Raw genomic sequence first — 16,864 nt, forward strand, 5'->3', positions numbered from 1 at the left:
CTCTGTCTTATAGAGCAGATAGCAGAGTGGTTAATAGACTAAATGTGTAGAAGTATCCTTTGTCTTATGGAGCAGATAGCAGAGTGGTTAATAAGACTAAATGTGTAGAAGTATCTTCTGTCTTATAGAGCAGATAGCAGAGTGGTTAATAAGACTAAATGTGTAGAAGTATCTTCTGTCTTATAGAGCAGATAGCAGAGTGGTTAATAAGACTAATAGAGTTGATAAAGGGTCGTAAATCCTGCTCTATGTTAATTCAAACTATTTGTAGTTAAACCGCTGAAAACCCAGTGTAAAAAGGATGAGACGAAATCAAAGACAGACACATAGTTAGGGAATTTTAGCAAAATATTTGGACCATCTGTGAAAAAATGTACTACCAATAGCTTTCTTCACCAATGTGTTCTTATAGGTGTCTAGAATCACCTCTCAAAAAGTTCAACTTCAAATCCTCGTGGAAAATCCTGGAGAGCCAATCAAAGTTAAGGAGCCCAGAGGGCTTGGGTGAAAAATATGAAAAGAAATAAAAGTCTTGTGAGGTGTCTAACTAGGGGTTTTCAGGGGTGCTGAATCCATTCCAACCATTATTTTTGAGTAAAAATGTCTCCCTGGCCATCTAATATTGGTATATTGGTTATTGTTAGTGTATAATCAGTGTATAATCAATGGTAGGGGATTGGGGTGTTGTTGAATTGATTCTATTTTGAAAAATAAAATAAGAAAATATTGCTAAACACTTGATAAGAGTGTACACCTACTGTGCACATGCTCAGTGGGATACACTGTCTGCATGTGGGGAAGGAGCGGGAGTGTTGCATCCTGGCAAATATGTCTGGACGATTTTAAGGTACGGTAGTTTATCTACTTTTTGGCATTTATTTTCCTCTGCTGGCAAAACTTTTGATTACTGTGAACACTTGTCTTTTAGTAGACAACATGGAAGAGGATTCTGTAGCTTGTGGCTTAAGGTGCTTCATCTGTGGTGGTCCTGAGACTGAGATTCAAAAGCTCTCAAAAGTCACCCAAAAAGGCTATGCACAGATGTTGTCTTATTCTGAGAGTGTGGATGATGCAGCATTAATCAGAAGACAACATGAGGACTGGAAAAACTGAGATGACCCCAAACTAAGATACCATTTGGAATGCAAAACCGAGCTATACAGTCGTGCAAGAGGTATATCCACTGGAAATCGTACGTTTTTTTCAATGTGATGAAAGTTGCCACTTGCAGATTTCAATCCTATTCTATGTTGTGAGTGACATCATAATTTAATAAAAACTTTAAACATAATCTATTCTTTAGAGCAAGATGAGCAAGACCAACGGCCAGACAGGAAGAAAAGACGCAGGGCATTGTCTGGGTCAAGTAGTTCAAGTGCTAGCTGGCACACTTGATCTACCATAATACTTGCATCCTTTGCAATGAAGGTATCAATGCTGGCACATTGAAAAGAAACCCTGGTAAGTCTTTTGTATGTAAGATTCGAATGAATTTTGATAATTGTTTTTCTTGCTCCTCATTGTAGGCTTCCACTCAAAGTAGAATAATTTAATCATGCACATACTGTATGTGGCTACCTTTTATCCAGACAGAGCTCGGCAGTTGTATCGTGCACCTGATAATGTCTACCAGGACCAACTGAAAAGGAGTTTGATGCAGAAAGCAAAGCGACGAGGTGATGACTGGGGACGTGAAGTCGCTGGTCGCCTGTCTGGTATTATAGATTTGGTGGCAGAAGAGGCAGTATATCATATTCGATGAAGAAGAGACTTTGAGAACCCTGTTACAAAGTCTAAGGTAACATTATATGGATACGCAATACAGCTGTACAATACAACTCACATTTCTTATCCTTTATTAGTCCCCCTCATTCCTGGACCCATATCAATCTTGCAGAATAAATTATTTTGAAATCAAAAGTTTCACTATTAGAAATTATATTTCTTCCCTCAGGATAAGAAATGTGAGTTGTATTGTACAGCTGTATTGTGTATCCATATAATGTTACCTCAGACTTTGTAACAGGGTTCTCAAAGTCTCTTCTGCATCGAATATGATATACTGCCTCTTCTGCCACCAGGCGACCAGCAACTTCAAGTCCCCAGTCATCACCTCGTCGCTTTGCTCTCTGCATCAAACTCCTTTCAGTTGGTCCTGGTAGACATTATCAGGTGCACGATACAACTGCCGAGCTCTGTCTGGATAAAAGGTAGCCACATACAGTATGTGCATGATTAAATTATTCTACTTTGAGTGGAAGCCTACAATGAGGAGCAAGAAAAACAATTATCAAAATTCATTTGAATCTTACATACAAAAGACTTACCAGGGTTTCTTTTCAATGTGCCAGCATTGATACCTTCATTGCAAAGGATGCAAGTATTATGGTAGATCAAGTGTGCCAGCTAGCACTTGAACTACTTGACCCAGACAATGCCCTGCGTCTTTTCTTCCTGTCTGGCCGTTGGTCTTGCTCATCTTGCTCTAAAGAATAGATTATGTTTAAAGTTTTTATTAAATTATGATGTCACTCACAACATAGAATAGGATTGAAATCTGCAAGTGGCAACTTTCATCACATTGAAAAAAACGTACGATTTCCAGTGGATATACCTCTTGCACGACTGTGTAGCTCGGTTTTGCATTCCAAATGGTATCTTAGTTTGGGGTCATCTCAGTTTTTCCAGTCCTCATGTAGTCTTCTGATTAATGCTGCATCATCCACACTCTCAGAATAAGACAACATCTGTGCATAGCCTTTTTGGGTGACTTTTGAGAGCTTTTGAATCTCAGTCTCAGGACCACCACAGATGAAGCACCTTAAGCCACAAGCTACAGAATCCTCTTCCATGTTGTCTACTAAAAGACAAGTGTTCACAGTAATCAAAAGTTTTGCCAGCAGAGGAAAATAAATGCCAAAAAGTAGATAAACTACCGTACCTTAAAATCGTCCAGACATATTTGCCAGGATGCAACACTCCCGCTCCTTCCCCACATGCAGACAGTGTATCCCACTGAGCATGTGCACAGTAGGTGTACACTCTTATAAAGTGTTTAGCAATATTTTCTTATTTTATTTTTCAAAATAGAATCAATTCAACAACACCCCAATCCCCTACCATTGATTATACACTGATTATACACTAACAATAACCAATATACCAATATTAGATGGCCAGGGAGACATTTTTACTCAAAAATAATGGTTGGAATGGATTCAGCACCCCTGAAAACCCCTAGTTAGACACCTCACAAGACTTTTATTTCTTTTCATATTTTTCACCCAAGCCCTCTGGGCTCCTTAACTTTGATTGGCTCTCCAGGATTTTCCACGAGGATTTGGGGTTGAACTTTTTGAGAGGTGATTCTAGACACCTATAAGAACACATTGGTGAAGAAAGCTATTGGTAGTAAATTTTTTCACAGATGGTCCAAATATTTTGCTAAAATTCCCTAACTAACAGGCCGGTTCTCAAATTAAAAGGTTGACATTGTATTAAGAGAAAGAATCAATCCACGAGGCACCGTACAGCAAAAATATCTCTCTGCCTAAACAGTCAATGATCACAACAGTTATACACAAATGAAGTTGTTATCAGCTCTGATGATGACATCGGGCCATGAGGAGCCTTGCTCGTAGGTTGAGAGAGAAGATGGCAAGCGGATGGTGTGACAGTTTATCTTGGACAAACAGCGTCCAAATGTCTCAAACAACACGTTGACCTCAACTCTGACCGGCGTCGCTGGAGGTGTTGTTGCTTTGTCATAGATGGTCAAGTTAACTCCAATGAGCTGTTATTGTATTCCTCCAGAGATAATCAGTGACCTTGGAGGGTCTGCGCTCTGTACAGCTCAAAACACATGCAGTCTCTAGAGGAAAGGAGAGACCTGATACTAGGATTAGTTTTGTCCAACCTCGAACTTAAATAAAATCATAAGATTGGTAGGCAAACTTGAGTTAGGCCAAGATGGCACACTAAAATAGGATATGATGGCATATATATCAATATTGTCGACAAAATAACTCTAACAAAGACTAAATGTGTAGAAGTATCCTCTGTCTTATAGAGCAGATAGCAGAGTGGTTAATAAGACTAGATGTGTAGAAGTATCCTCTGTCTTATAGAGCAGATAGCAGAGTGGTTAATAAGACTAAATGTGTTGAAGTATCCTCTGTCTTATGGAGTAGATAGCAGAGTGGTTAATAAGACTAAATGTGTAGAAGTATCTTCTGTCTTATGGAGCAGATAGCAGAGTGGTTAATAAGACTAAATGTGTTGAAGTATCCTCTGTCTTATATAGCAGATAGCAGAGTGGTTAATAGACTAAGGGCTCTATTCACAGGCCAAAAATTCCCCGTTAAATCGGGATAATGGACCTGCGCCGCCCCAATAGGTTATTCTAGCACCTGCTCTACCCGTCACCATTATGCCGACGCCGTTATTTGTGCGTGGAGGTGTGCCTGTGGGCGTGTTGTTGCTATATCCCCCACATTGCAATTCTACAGACACACATGGGTACGGCTTGGGGACGGGGGATAGTGGATTCTAGAAGCACCCGCTGGTTTATAAAATCACCCGTCAAGTGCACACAGACACTACAATGGCTTTGTGCGTTGGACCATGAGCCGTGTTGCCAGCCTTGGAGAGAAATAAGCAACGCAGTCCGCAGGTCTATGAAAACAAAAAGAAGCAACTCTAAGGCCACATGAGCACTTCAAACTACTAACTAGAGCTTTCATATCCCCTAAATATTTCAGCCTGGCTCGACTAATAATTGACAAATTAGACCCAGTCAGCCCGTCAGTCATTTTTCTAAAGAAGCCTTATTTCTCATTAAATCTTGGTAATTCGTTAAGAACAGGAGTCATTCTACCCTAACAGTCTATATTTTATTTAAAAAACAGCTTGGAGCAAATAGGGCTATATAAATATATACACTTCCCCATAACCATTTTAAAAATGAGTATGGTTATTCTATGAAATATATGTTTCATAGAATAACCGTAATCATTTTTGCAATGGAGAAATCACACCCAATGTTACCTTCTGGCCGCTGCCTGTGCTTTCATTTGAAGAAATAATCCAACAATTTCTTTGAGGTGAAAAAGACATGAAGAAAGTTCTGAAGATCCATTATTTATGTCATGTTATGGTTTAAAGTTTAAAGGGAGCTCTCTACTGCTGCGTCATGACAAGACAGTGATTGATTTGACCTAGGCTACTTTAGCGTTGCGCTGCCCTGTTGATTAATTATTTGGCATCAGCTGTGTAGGAATATATAACTATTTTAAATGGCTTTCATATACTCTTGGGGATCTGACTAATATGACAAGTTGCTTATTGTGAACACAATAGCCTACGCTACAAATTAATTAATATGTGAATTTATTTGGATGTAAAAAAAACTTAGACCCGGCTCAGCCGGTGCCGACGGGCCGGGTCGGGTCCCGTTGGGTTTGGGCTAAAATCTTAAGCACTTACATTTTTTATAAGGTGATCGGATCATAGTGTGATTTTCATTTTGGCTGCTGTCTCATTAAACCCCTGCTGCGGGACGTGCGGGTCAATATTATATTATAGCCTATATTATATATATTAGCCTATATTATTATTATATTCCCCGCGTAAACGCTACGTTCATGACCCCCCAAAATAACCATATTTGAACTGGGGACCCCCCCATTTTGTTTGACTCGGTTCCACAGATAAATATTGTGAAAATAGCAGATCTACAAGCTCGCCAGGCGTTGGGTGCTCCATTGTGGTCTCGACCCACAGGTTGAGAACCACTGCATTAAGCTCCAAGCAAGTTACATGCGACGCACATACGCATCGCAGCAATGTGTCTGGGTTTGAGAGGCTTTGATTGATGTAAACTTAAAGTTTAGCTCTGTTCGGGATTACTGAACAAAGGTGGATGATGAAAGATAACGGGGACAATATGGATGTAAGTTAACTTTAAAACTGCGTCACTTCAGAGGAAACTATGGAGCAACTTCAGAGATGTTTACACACCCCTGGAATCCATTAGAACGGTGGAAATAGAACGATAACAGCCAACGTGAGTACATAGGCTATAGTATAGACCTTTCCTAAAACTGTCCAATTTATTATACCCATGTGCTACTGTTTGTCTGTGTACCACGTAGGAGCGTTGTCGCAACATGATGTAATTAATTATTTGGGAGCAGCCAGTGTGTACCAATAGTATACATATTTTAAATGGCTTTCATATACTATTCCGGATCTGACTAATATGACAAGCTTATTGTGAACACAATAGGCTACAAATTAATATAAAAATGTATTTGGATTAAAAAAAAAGAAGGAAAACAAGCCCAATGTGGCTTATAATAATCAGACCAGGCAACAGTGCAGACAGGTAGATAGGCTAGAGCATATATTGGATCGGGATGACGGCTAGCGCAGTCTTCTCTTAAAGGCAATGGCTTCTGGCACGGTGATTGGTTTTATCATTGTAACGCCCAAACCACACCTATGCATAATGTAACGGGTAGCTCAGGTGTTTGGCGGGTGAGGGGGGTGCCATAGAATACCGAATTTTGCGGGGAAACGCCTCTTGCCTAGTCCGAAATCCCTAATTAGTGGTTTGTTCAAATCTGGCTCTGAATAGAGCCCTAAATGTGTTGAAGTATCCTTTGTCTTATAGAGCAGATAGCAGAGTGGTTAATAAGACTAAATGTGTAGAAGTATCTTCTGTCTTATGGAGCAGATAGCAGAGTGGTTAATAAGACTAAATGTGTAGAAGTATCCTCTGTCTTATGGAGTAGATAGCAGAGTGGTTAATAGACTAAATGTGTTGAAGTATCCTTTGTCTTATAGAGCAGATAGCAGAGTGGTTAATAAGACTAAATGTGTAGAAGTGTCTTATGGAGCAGATAGCAGAGTGGTTAATAAGACTAAATGTGTAGAAGTATCCTCTGTCTTATAGAGCAGATAGCAGAGTGGTTAATAGACTAAGGGCTCTATTCAGAGCCAGATTTGAACAAACCACTAATTAGGGATGAAGGACTAGGCAAGAGGCGTTTCCCCGCAAAATTCGGTATTCTATGGCACCCCCGTGACCCGCCAAACACCTGAGCTACCCGTTACATTATGCATAGGTGTGGTTTGGGCGTTACAATGATAAAACCAATCACCGTGCCAGAAGCCATTGCCTTTAAGAGAAGACTGCGCTAGCCGTCATCCCGATCCAATATATGCTCTAGCCTATCTACCTGTCTGCACTGTTGCCTGGTCTGATTATTATAAGCCACATTGGGCTTGTTTTTTTTTTTTTTTTTATCCAAATACATTTTTATATTAATTTGTAGCCTATTGTGTTCACAATAAGCTTGTCATATTAGTCAGATCCGGAATAGTATATGAAAGCCATTTAAAATATGTATACTATTGGTACACACTGGCTGCTCCCAAATAATTAATTACATCATGTTGCGACAACGCTCCTACGTGGTACACAGACAAACAGTAGCACATGGGTATAATAAATTGGACAGTTTTAGGAAAGGTCTATAGCCTACAGTATGTACTCACGTTGGCTGTTATCGTTCTATTTCCACCGTTCTAATGGATTCCAGGGGTGTGTAAACATCTCTGAAGTTGCTCCATAGTTTCCTCTGAAGTGACGCAGTTAATTAAAGTTAACTTACATCCATATTGTCCCCGTTATCTTTCATCATCCACCTTTGTTCAGTAATCCCGAACAGAGCTAAACTTTAAGTTTACATCAATCAAAGCCTCTCAAATCCAGACACATTGCTGCGATGCGTATGTGCGTCGCCTATACCTACCCAAAATAACAGACATACAAGCTATCAACGGCGCTGCATCATGTCGTGTCGACAGCTACAGATCTGTTATTTTGGACAGCACAATGAGGCGCGCGCGCGCCACGGAGTAGCCTATCACTAAACCAAAAACATTACATTACGTGGTCAACAACATAGCCTACTAGACATGTAACTTGCTTGGAGCTTTTAATGCAGTGGTTCTCAACCTGTGGGTCGAGACCACAATGGAGCACCCAACGCCTGGCGAGCTTGTAGATCTGCTATTTTCACAATATTTATCTGTGGAACCGAGTCAAACAAAATGGGGGGGTCCCCAGTTCAAATATGGTTATTTTGGGGGGTCATGAACGTAGCGTTTGCATGGGAGGCGTTGTGAGCTTGTAGATCTGCTATTTTCAAATAGCTGATGTATATGTTAGAGTGCTCATGTGGCCCATAGTCGCTTGACTCGCTTCTTTTGGGCTGGTTTTCCTAGACCTGGTTGCTTGTTACGGTACGTTTTAACAGCGGGCGACTCTCGGGCGATCACCGGCGACATCGTCCAAAAGATAAAGAAAGTCTATGAGAGCCGGCGTCTACTGGCGATAGGGCGATGGGCGATGAAAAGATGGATTTTCTTTATCTTTTGGACGATGTCGCCGGTGATCGCCCGAGAGTCGCCCGCTGTTAAAACGTACCGTTAGTTGTTTTTCCTCACAACACTGGCACTGATGATAACTAGACGGCAGCCGTCATAGAATCAAAATGACCCCGCTGGGAGTGGTGGTGGCGTTTGTGGTAGAGTGACCATGGGTTTATATGAAGAGAGAGAGCGCATTTGCGGTAGAGTGAGCATCGGTTTATATGAAGAGAGAGAGCGCATATGCGGTAGAGTGAGCATGGGGTTGTACAAAGAGAGAGAGGCATTTGCGGTAGAGTGAGCATCGGTTTATATGAAGAGAGAGAGCGCATATGCGGTAGAGTGAGCATCGGTTTATATGAAGAGAGAGAGCGCATATGCGGTAGAGTGAGCATCGGTTTATATGAAGAGAGAGAGCGCATATGCGGTAGAGTGAGCATCGGTTTATATGAAGAGAGAGAGCACATTTGCGGTAGAGTGAGCATGGGGTTGTACAAAGAGAGAGAGGCATTTGCGGTAGAGTGAGCGAGCATGGGTTTGTATAAAGAAAGAGCGCATTTCACACACAGATCATTCATATATTACCAAGATTTAATGAGAAATAAGGCTTCTTTAGAAAAATGACTGATGGGCTGGGCTGGGTTTGTCAATTATTAGTCGAGCCGGGCTGAAATATTTAGGGGATATGAAAGCTCTAGTTAGTAGTTTGAAGTGCTCATGTGGCCTTAGAGTTGCTTCTTTTTGTTTTCATAGACCTGCGACTGCGGTTGCTTATTTCTCTCCAAGGCTGGCAACACGGCTCATGGTCCAACGCACAAAGCCATTGTAGTGTCTGTGTGCACTTGACGGGTGATTTTATAAACCAGCGGGTGCTTCTAGAATCCACTATCCCCCGTCCCCAAGCCGTACCCATGTGTGTCTGTAGAATTGCAATGTGGGGGATATAGCAACAACACGCCCACGGACACACCTCCACGCGCAAATAACGGCGTCGGCATAATGGTGACGGGTAGAGCAGGTGCTAGAATAACCTATTGGGGCGGCGCAGGTCCATTATCCCGATTTAACGGGGAATTTTTGGCCTGTGAATAGAGCCATCAGGGCTCTATTCAGAGCCAGATTTGAACAAACCACTAATTAGGGATTTCGGACTAGGCAAGAGGCGTTTCCCCGCAAAATTCGGTATTCTATGGCACCCCCCTCACCCGCCAAACACCTGAGCTACCCGTTACATTATGCATAGGTGTGGTTTGGGCGTTACAATGATAAAACCAATCACCGTGCCAGAAGCCATTGCCTTTAAGAGAAGACTGCGCTAGCCGTCATCCCGATCCAATATATGCTCTAGCCTATCTACCTGTCTGCACTGTTGCCTGGTCTGATTATTATAAGCCACATTGGGCTTGTTTTCCTTCTTTTTTTTTAATCCAAATACATTTTTATATTAATTTGTAGCCTATTGTGTTCACAATAAGCTTGTCATATTAGTCAGATCCGGAATAGTATATGAAAGCCATTTAAAATATGTATACTATTGGTACACACTGGCTGCTCCCAAATAATTAATTACATCATGTTGCGACAACGCTCCTACGTGGTACACAGACAAACAGTAGCACATGGGTATAATAAATTGGACAGTTTTAGGAAAGGTCTATACTATAGCCTATGTACTCACGTTGGCTGTTATCGTTCTATTTCCACCGTTCTAATGGATTCCAGGGGTGTGTAAACATCTCTGAAGTTGCTCCATAGTTTCCTCTGAAGTGACGCAGTTTTAAAGTTAACTTACATCCATATTGTCCCCGTTATCTTTCATCATCCACCTTTGTTCAGTAATCCCGAACAGAGCTAAACTTTAAGTTTACATCAATCAAAGCCTCTCAAACCCAGACACATTGCTGCGATGCGTATGTGCGTCGCATGTAACTTGCTTGGAGCTTAATGCAGTGGTTCTCAACCTGTGGGTCGAGACCACAATGGAGCACCCAACGCCTGGCGAGCTTGTAGATCTGCTATTTTCACAATATTTATCTGTGGAACCGAGTCAAACAAAATGGGGGGGTCCCCAGTTCAAATATGGTTATTTTGGGGGGTCATGAACGTAGCGTTTACGCGGGGAATATAATAATAATATAGGCTAATATATATAATATAGGCTATAATATAATATTGACCCGCACGTCCCGCAGCAGGGGTTTAATGAGACAGCAGCCAAAATGAAAATCACACTATGATCCGATCACCTTATAAAAAATGTAAGTGCTTAAGATTTTAGCCCAAACCCAACGGGACCCGACCCGGCCCGTCGGCACCGGCTGAGCCGGGTCTAAGTTTTTTTTACATCCAAATAAATTCACATATTAATTAATTTGTAGCGTAGGCTATTGTGTTCACAATAAGCAACTTGTCATATTAGTCAGATCCCCAAGAGTATATGAAAGCCATTTAAAATAGTTATATATTCCTACACAGCTGATGCCAAATAATTAATCAACAGGGCAGCGCAACGCTAAAGTAGCCTAGGTCAAATCAATCACTGTCTTGTCATGACGCAGCAGTAGAGAGCTCCCTTTAAACTTTAAACCATAACATGACATAAATAATGGATCTTCAGAACTTTCTTCATGTCTTTTTCACCTCAAAGAAATTGTTGGATTATTTCTTCAAATGAAAGCACAGGCAGCGGCCAGAAGGTAACATTGGGTGTGATTTCTCCATTGCAAAAATGATTACGGTTATTCTATGAAACATATATTTCATAGAATAACCATACTCATTTTTAAAATGGTTATGGGGAAGTGTATATATTTATATAGCCCTATTTGCTCCAAGCTGTTTTTTAAATAAAATATAGACTGTTAGGGTAGAATGACTCCTGTTCTTAACGAATTACCAAGATTTAATGAGAAATAAGGCTTCTTTAGAAAAATGACTGACGGGCTGACTGGGTCTAATTTGTCAATTATTAGTCGAGCCAGGCTGAAATATTTAGGGGATATGAAAGCTCTAGTTAGTAGTTTGAAGTGCTCATGTGGCCTTAGAGTTGCTTCTTTTTGTTTTCATAGACCTGCGGACTGCGTTGCTTATTTCTCTCCAAGGCTGGCAACACGGCTCATGGTCCAACGCACAAAGCCATTGTAGTGTCTGTGTGCACTTGACGGGTGATTTTATAAACCAGCGGGTGCTTCTAGAATCCACTATCCCCCGTCCCCAAGCCGTACCCATGTGTGTCTGTAGAATTGCAATGTGGGGGATATAGCAACAACACGCCCACAGGCACACCTCCACGCGCAAATAACGGCGTCGGCATAATGGTGACGGGTAGAGCAGGTGCTAGAATAACCTATTGGGGCGGCGCAGGTCCATTATCCCGATTTAACGGGGAATTTTTGGCCTGTGAATAGAGCCCTAAATGTGTAGAAGTATCCTCTGTCTTATAGAGCAGATAGCAGAGTGGTTAATAGACTAAATGTGTAGAAGTATCCTCTGTCTTATGGAGCAGATAGCAGAGTGGTTAATAAGACTAAATGTGTAGAAGTATCCTCTGTCTTATAGAGCAGATAGCAGAGTGGTTAATAAGACTAAATGTGTAGAAGTATCCTCTGTCTTATAGAGCAGATAGCAGAGTGGTTAATAGACTAAATGTGTAGAAGTGTCCTCTGTCTTATAGAGCAGATAGCAGAGTGGTTAATAAGACTAAATGTGTAGAAGTGTCCTCTGTCTTATAGAGCAGATAGCAGAGTGGTTAATAAGACTAAATGTGTAGAAGTGTCCTCTGTCTTATAGAGCAGATAGCAGAGTGGTTAATAAGACTAAATGTGTAGAAGTGTCCTCTGTCTTATGGAGCAGATAGCAGAGTGGTTAATAAGACTAAATGTGTAGAAGTGTCCTCTGTCTTATAGAGCAGATAGCAGAGTGGTTAATAGACTAAATGTGTAGAAGTATCCTCTGTCTTATGGAGCAGATAGCAGAGTGGTTAATAGACTAAATGTGTAGAAGTATCCTCTGTCTTATAGAGCAGATAGCAGAGTGGTTAATAAGACTAAATGTGTAGAAGTATCCTCTGTCTTATAGAGCAGATAGCAGAGTGGTTAATAAGACTAAATGTGTAGAAGTATCCTCTGTCTTATAGAGCAGATAGCATAGTGGTTAATAAGACACGTACCACATATAGGCTCTGATACCTGACAGTGAGTCCCTGGTTCAATTCCTGGGGCCGGCAATGGACCTTTGCTGCATGTCTCTCCCTGACTCTCTGTCCCTGTCTCTCTACATTGTGTTAGTACTGTATCTAATATCTATAAAGGCTAGAAAAGATGAAAAAATAACAAAACAAAAAATATTTAGTAGTAGCGTCAAAAAGTGTGTTTAGAAGAAAGGATTTGATCCCAAACTTTTTAGCTCGAGACCCAAAAGAGAAATTTGATATGTGCCTGGGAGCCAAACGAGTGAATATAGCAGATCTACAAGCGCACAACACGCCACGATGTGACGTGTTGCAAGCTTGTAGATCTGCTATTTTCACTTTTTTTGTATGGACTTTGTATGTATGGAATTTCGTTAGTTGATTAGACAGACAGACAGACAGACAGACAGACAGACAGACAGACAGACAGACAGACAATGATGGTAACCAGATCAGTGGGCAACTGGTATTTCTGGGCACTTTTTTTAAAAATCCAGAACACTGGGCACCTTGTGGTGAGAACAGTGGGCACCAGAGGGCCGAGTTATCACACTGAACACAGTGGCAGAGACTTCTAACAGAAACAGTTAAATTGTATGTACGTACTCAGATACACCTACGTACACTCTCAGAGTTACAGACCTGTAAGGGTCCATGTGGTTCCATGTGTTCACTCTCAGAGTTACAGACCTGTAAGGGTCCATGTGGTTCCATGTGTACACTCTCAGAGTTACAGACCTGTAAGGGTCCATTTGGTTCCATGTGTACACTCTCAGAGTTACAGACCTGTAAGGGTCCATGTGGTTCCATTTGTACACAGAGGGGGGTGGGGTTGGGTGGTGGGGGTGTGTGTGTGTGGTGTGGAGCGTCCGTTGCCTCCCAATACACAAATCTGAATAGGTGGTTGGTTGTGAATTTGTGGTCGTGGATGTCTGTGTCGAGTGGCCCGCGGACGGTGCTCAATCAGACAACTCAGAGCGAACACGGTCTGAGCAGCCAGCCAATATGCAACGATTTGCGCATTCCCCACAATGGGACCGGAGTGAATCATAGGGGGGGACAGTAACTTTTAATTAAACAGGCGACGGCGCCACTGGGCTAACTGTATGCATATTTTAAAATCTGTCAAATAAAAATCCGTCTGTCTGTCTGTCTGTGTCTCTCTCTCTCTCTCTCTCTCTCTCTATCATGTTTTCCATATTTGGGGAATTGAAAGCGATTACTCAATAACGTTGAGCAGCAGCTCCAGTCAGAAACCATTTGAGAGAGACACACAAACAGTAAGTACACATGATTTATTTGACATGCTATAGATTCACTCCTTTACTGTATCTAATATTAGCTATTGGACGGTGAATGTTCCGGTGAAATAGTAGCCATTATTCTTATTTATTACACAGCTTGGTTGAATGCTTGATGCTGTCAATCACTGAATCCAGCCTGTGTTATTTTTTGAATAACGACCGCTGGGCTCAATAACAGACCGATGTCTAATCAAAGACTCAGAGCACCTGATTGGCTCATATCAATCTGTCTAATGAAAGACTCGGAGCACCTGATTGGCTCATATCAATCTGTCTAATGAAAGACTCGGAGCACCTGATTGGCTCATATCAATCTGTCTAATGAAAGACTCGGAGCACCTGATTGGCTCATATCAATCTGTCTAATGAAAGACTCGGAGCACCTGATTGGTTCATATCAATCTGTCTATTCAAAGTCGGAGCACCTGATTGGTTGATATCAATCTGTCTAATCAAAGACTCAGAGCACCTGCTCACAGAGCCGGCCCTTCCATTAGGCAGAGTAGGCAATTGTCTAGGGTCCGTTAGGGCGGGAGGGGGGGGGGGGGGGGCTGTAGTGGACCCAGCTGGACAGTAAGAGGGTGAAGACTTAACTGATGAGTTTCATAATTCAACGTAGAAACTGAGAAGCAAGCAGATAAAATACATAATTAATGATCACATTAATTCACAATAATTCCATAAAGCAAATTGCACCATGACATTTCACCTTACAGTCAAATGTATACAGTGCATAATGCAATGCAGACAATTAACCTCGAACAATAAAATCCAACAATAAGACCAATATCCCTCAACAGTGACCGTACAAGATCGACAAACAATAAAATGATGACCTTTTTCCCTTCCAGCTAGGTGCTATTAAAGTGGCATGTGCGTCGCTTCAGTTTGTTCCAAGGTTTGGCTTGGCCGCCCGTCCGTCCTTCCTTTCCTCAAGCCTTCCGTTCCTTAAGCCTTGTCCAAACTTTCCGTGTCGAACACATTTTCCTTTAACTTTCACGCTCCTCCCATCGTGAGGCAGTATCTGCTCCTCTACCACCTGTTTTATTACCCAATGCTATCTGCAGCCCCCATGCTAGGCGTCAGCCCCACAAGTGAACGTGATTCCTTCTAATCAGTGCCAATTCTGTGGCTCCTGAAGTTTGGGCAGGAAACCCGTCAAAATAAATATCTCGGAGACCTGGCTTTGGGCAGGAAGCCCTTCAAAATAAAGGTTTCAGGGACAACACATTTGTGAACATGGAAACCCCCCTGTGGGTCCGTTACAGGGTGCACCCACCAAGCTAGTTAGTTTTTTTAATTAAGAATTAAAAAATATATGTTTGTGTACTTTTTTATAGAACACATCATCATCATGATGATCACCACCACACGGAAACGTGTGTTGATCGGCACTAATCGGCGTTGCCATTAAACATGTTTAATCCATATTTTAAAATATAGTTTTGCTATCACTCACTTTTGCTAATTACCGCCTCCCCCGTCCTGTGATTGGCTGGACAAGTGCATCTAGCCAATCACAAGACGGGGGACGCGGGGCATGGAGTGCGGAAGAGTGGAAAACTGTATTATTAGTCCATGAGCCAGAGCCCCAAAATTGAGCAATGATTATCGAAAGAGTGGGCAAAACCATACCTATATTAAATTGTTCATAGGGTCAATACGAGTAAATAAATATATGATAACCTCTCCACAGGACCAGCTTTTTCATGGTTATCACACATTTTGTAATTTTCCCCATACGTACATGACAGGTGAAAAAATGACAAAATTTTAAAAAGAGTTATCATAATGAAACTTCCTGAGTTGATTACTTACATGAAGACAATGATTTATCGTATTACAAGTTTTCTGAAATTGTATATTTAAATATGCAAATTAGGCATTAGGAAAATATGCCCAAATTTGCATAACTTTCCAGAATCAACATTGGAACATTGGACAAAGCCAGAGTCAACATACTTATTTCATTTTGTTAAGATGTTGGAGTCAAAGGTTTTTAACGAGGGAATATTCAATATCTGGCTCAATTTTGGGGCTCTGGCTCATGGACTAAATGCCTCATTTGCATATTTAAATATACAATTTCAGAAAACTTGTAATACGATAAATCATTGTCTTCATGTAAGTAATCAACTCAGGAAGTTTCATTATGATAACTATTTTTTTAATTTTGTCATTTTTTCACCTGTCATGTACGTATGGGGAAAATAACAAAATGTGTGATAACCATGAAAAAGCTGCTCCTGTGGAGAGGTTATCATGTATTTATTTACTCGTATTGACCCTATGAACAATTTAATATAGGTATGGTTTTGCCCACTCTTTCGATAATGAAATCTTGTCTGGCTCATGGACTATATAAACTATGGATTAAACATGTTTAATGGCAACAGCGATTAGCGCCGATCAACGCACGTTTCCGTGCGGCCCGCGACATGATTTAAAAAAAGCTAATTCATAGTACCTCTAACAGGATAAAAACGGGGGGGAAAAGAGTAAAAAAGCAGTGCAGCCGGCAGCTTCTTCATAGATAAGAGCCAGGCACTGAGTCAGTTCTCCCCCCACGCCCCCTTGCCGCTGACTGTACCTGACTGTGAAGGTATAGTGGCCAAACTTGTTCTGTGACAACAATAGCCAAGCCACTGGACATGGTCATTAGCATACGGTTGACCGTGGCCTCTCTCACTGAATGAAAGGAAGGGATTGCATCGCGACCGCATTGCCATGTCTGCTTATTATAAGAGAGCTGTTTTTCTGTTTTTCTTGCTTGTAAATATTGGTGGTTGCAGGCTGCTTTTTATTTGAGGAGAGAGCGTTGTAGATCGTCTATTTTCAAATACTCTTAACACATCAAGTGCACGAGGTTTTTTAAAACAGAGTACATCCAGTGCCAGCGTTCTTACCGTTTACGCTGATCTGTTTAGAGCTGTAG

At 41.4% G+C, this 16,864-nt stretch overlaps 1 protein-coding gene across 2 annotated transcripts in view; it reads left to right on the forward strand.

Annotated features, from left to right (window-relative positions):
• LOC308102275 (uncharacterized protein) overlaps positions 1-16,864 on the forward strand; it is a 98,145-nt gene that overhangs the window by 10,562 nt on the left and 70,719 nt on the right. Inside the window, exon 5 of one of the 2 annotated variants that reach the window (XM_080451911.1) lies at positions 13,842-13,905. The exons of the other annotated variant lie outside the window; for it this stretch is intronic. The gene's annotated coding sequence lies outside the window, so the exon portion shown is untranslated. The remainder of the gene's footprint in view (positions 1-13,841; positions 13,906-16,864) is intronic. 2 annotated transcript variants of the gene reach the window in all.

The sequence above is a fragment of the Gymnoscopelus braueri genome, assembly GCF_963280865.1.
Source record: "Gymnoscopelus braueri genome assembly, chromosome: 15".
NCBI classification, from domain to species: Eukaryota; Metazoa; Chordata; class Actinopteri; order Myctophiformes; family Myctophidae; genus Gymnoscopelus; species Gymnoscopelus braueri.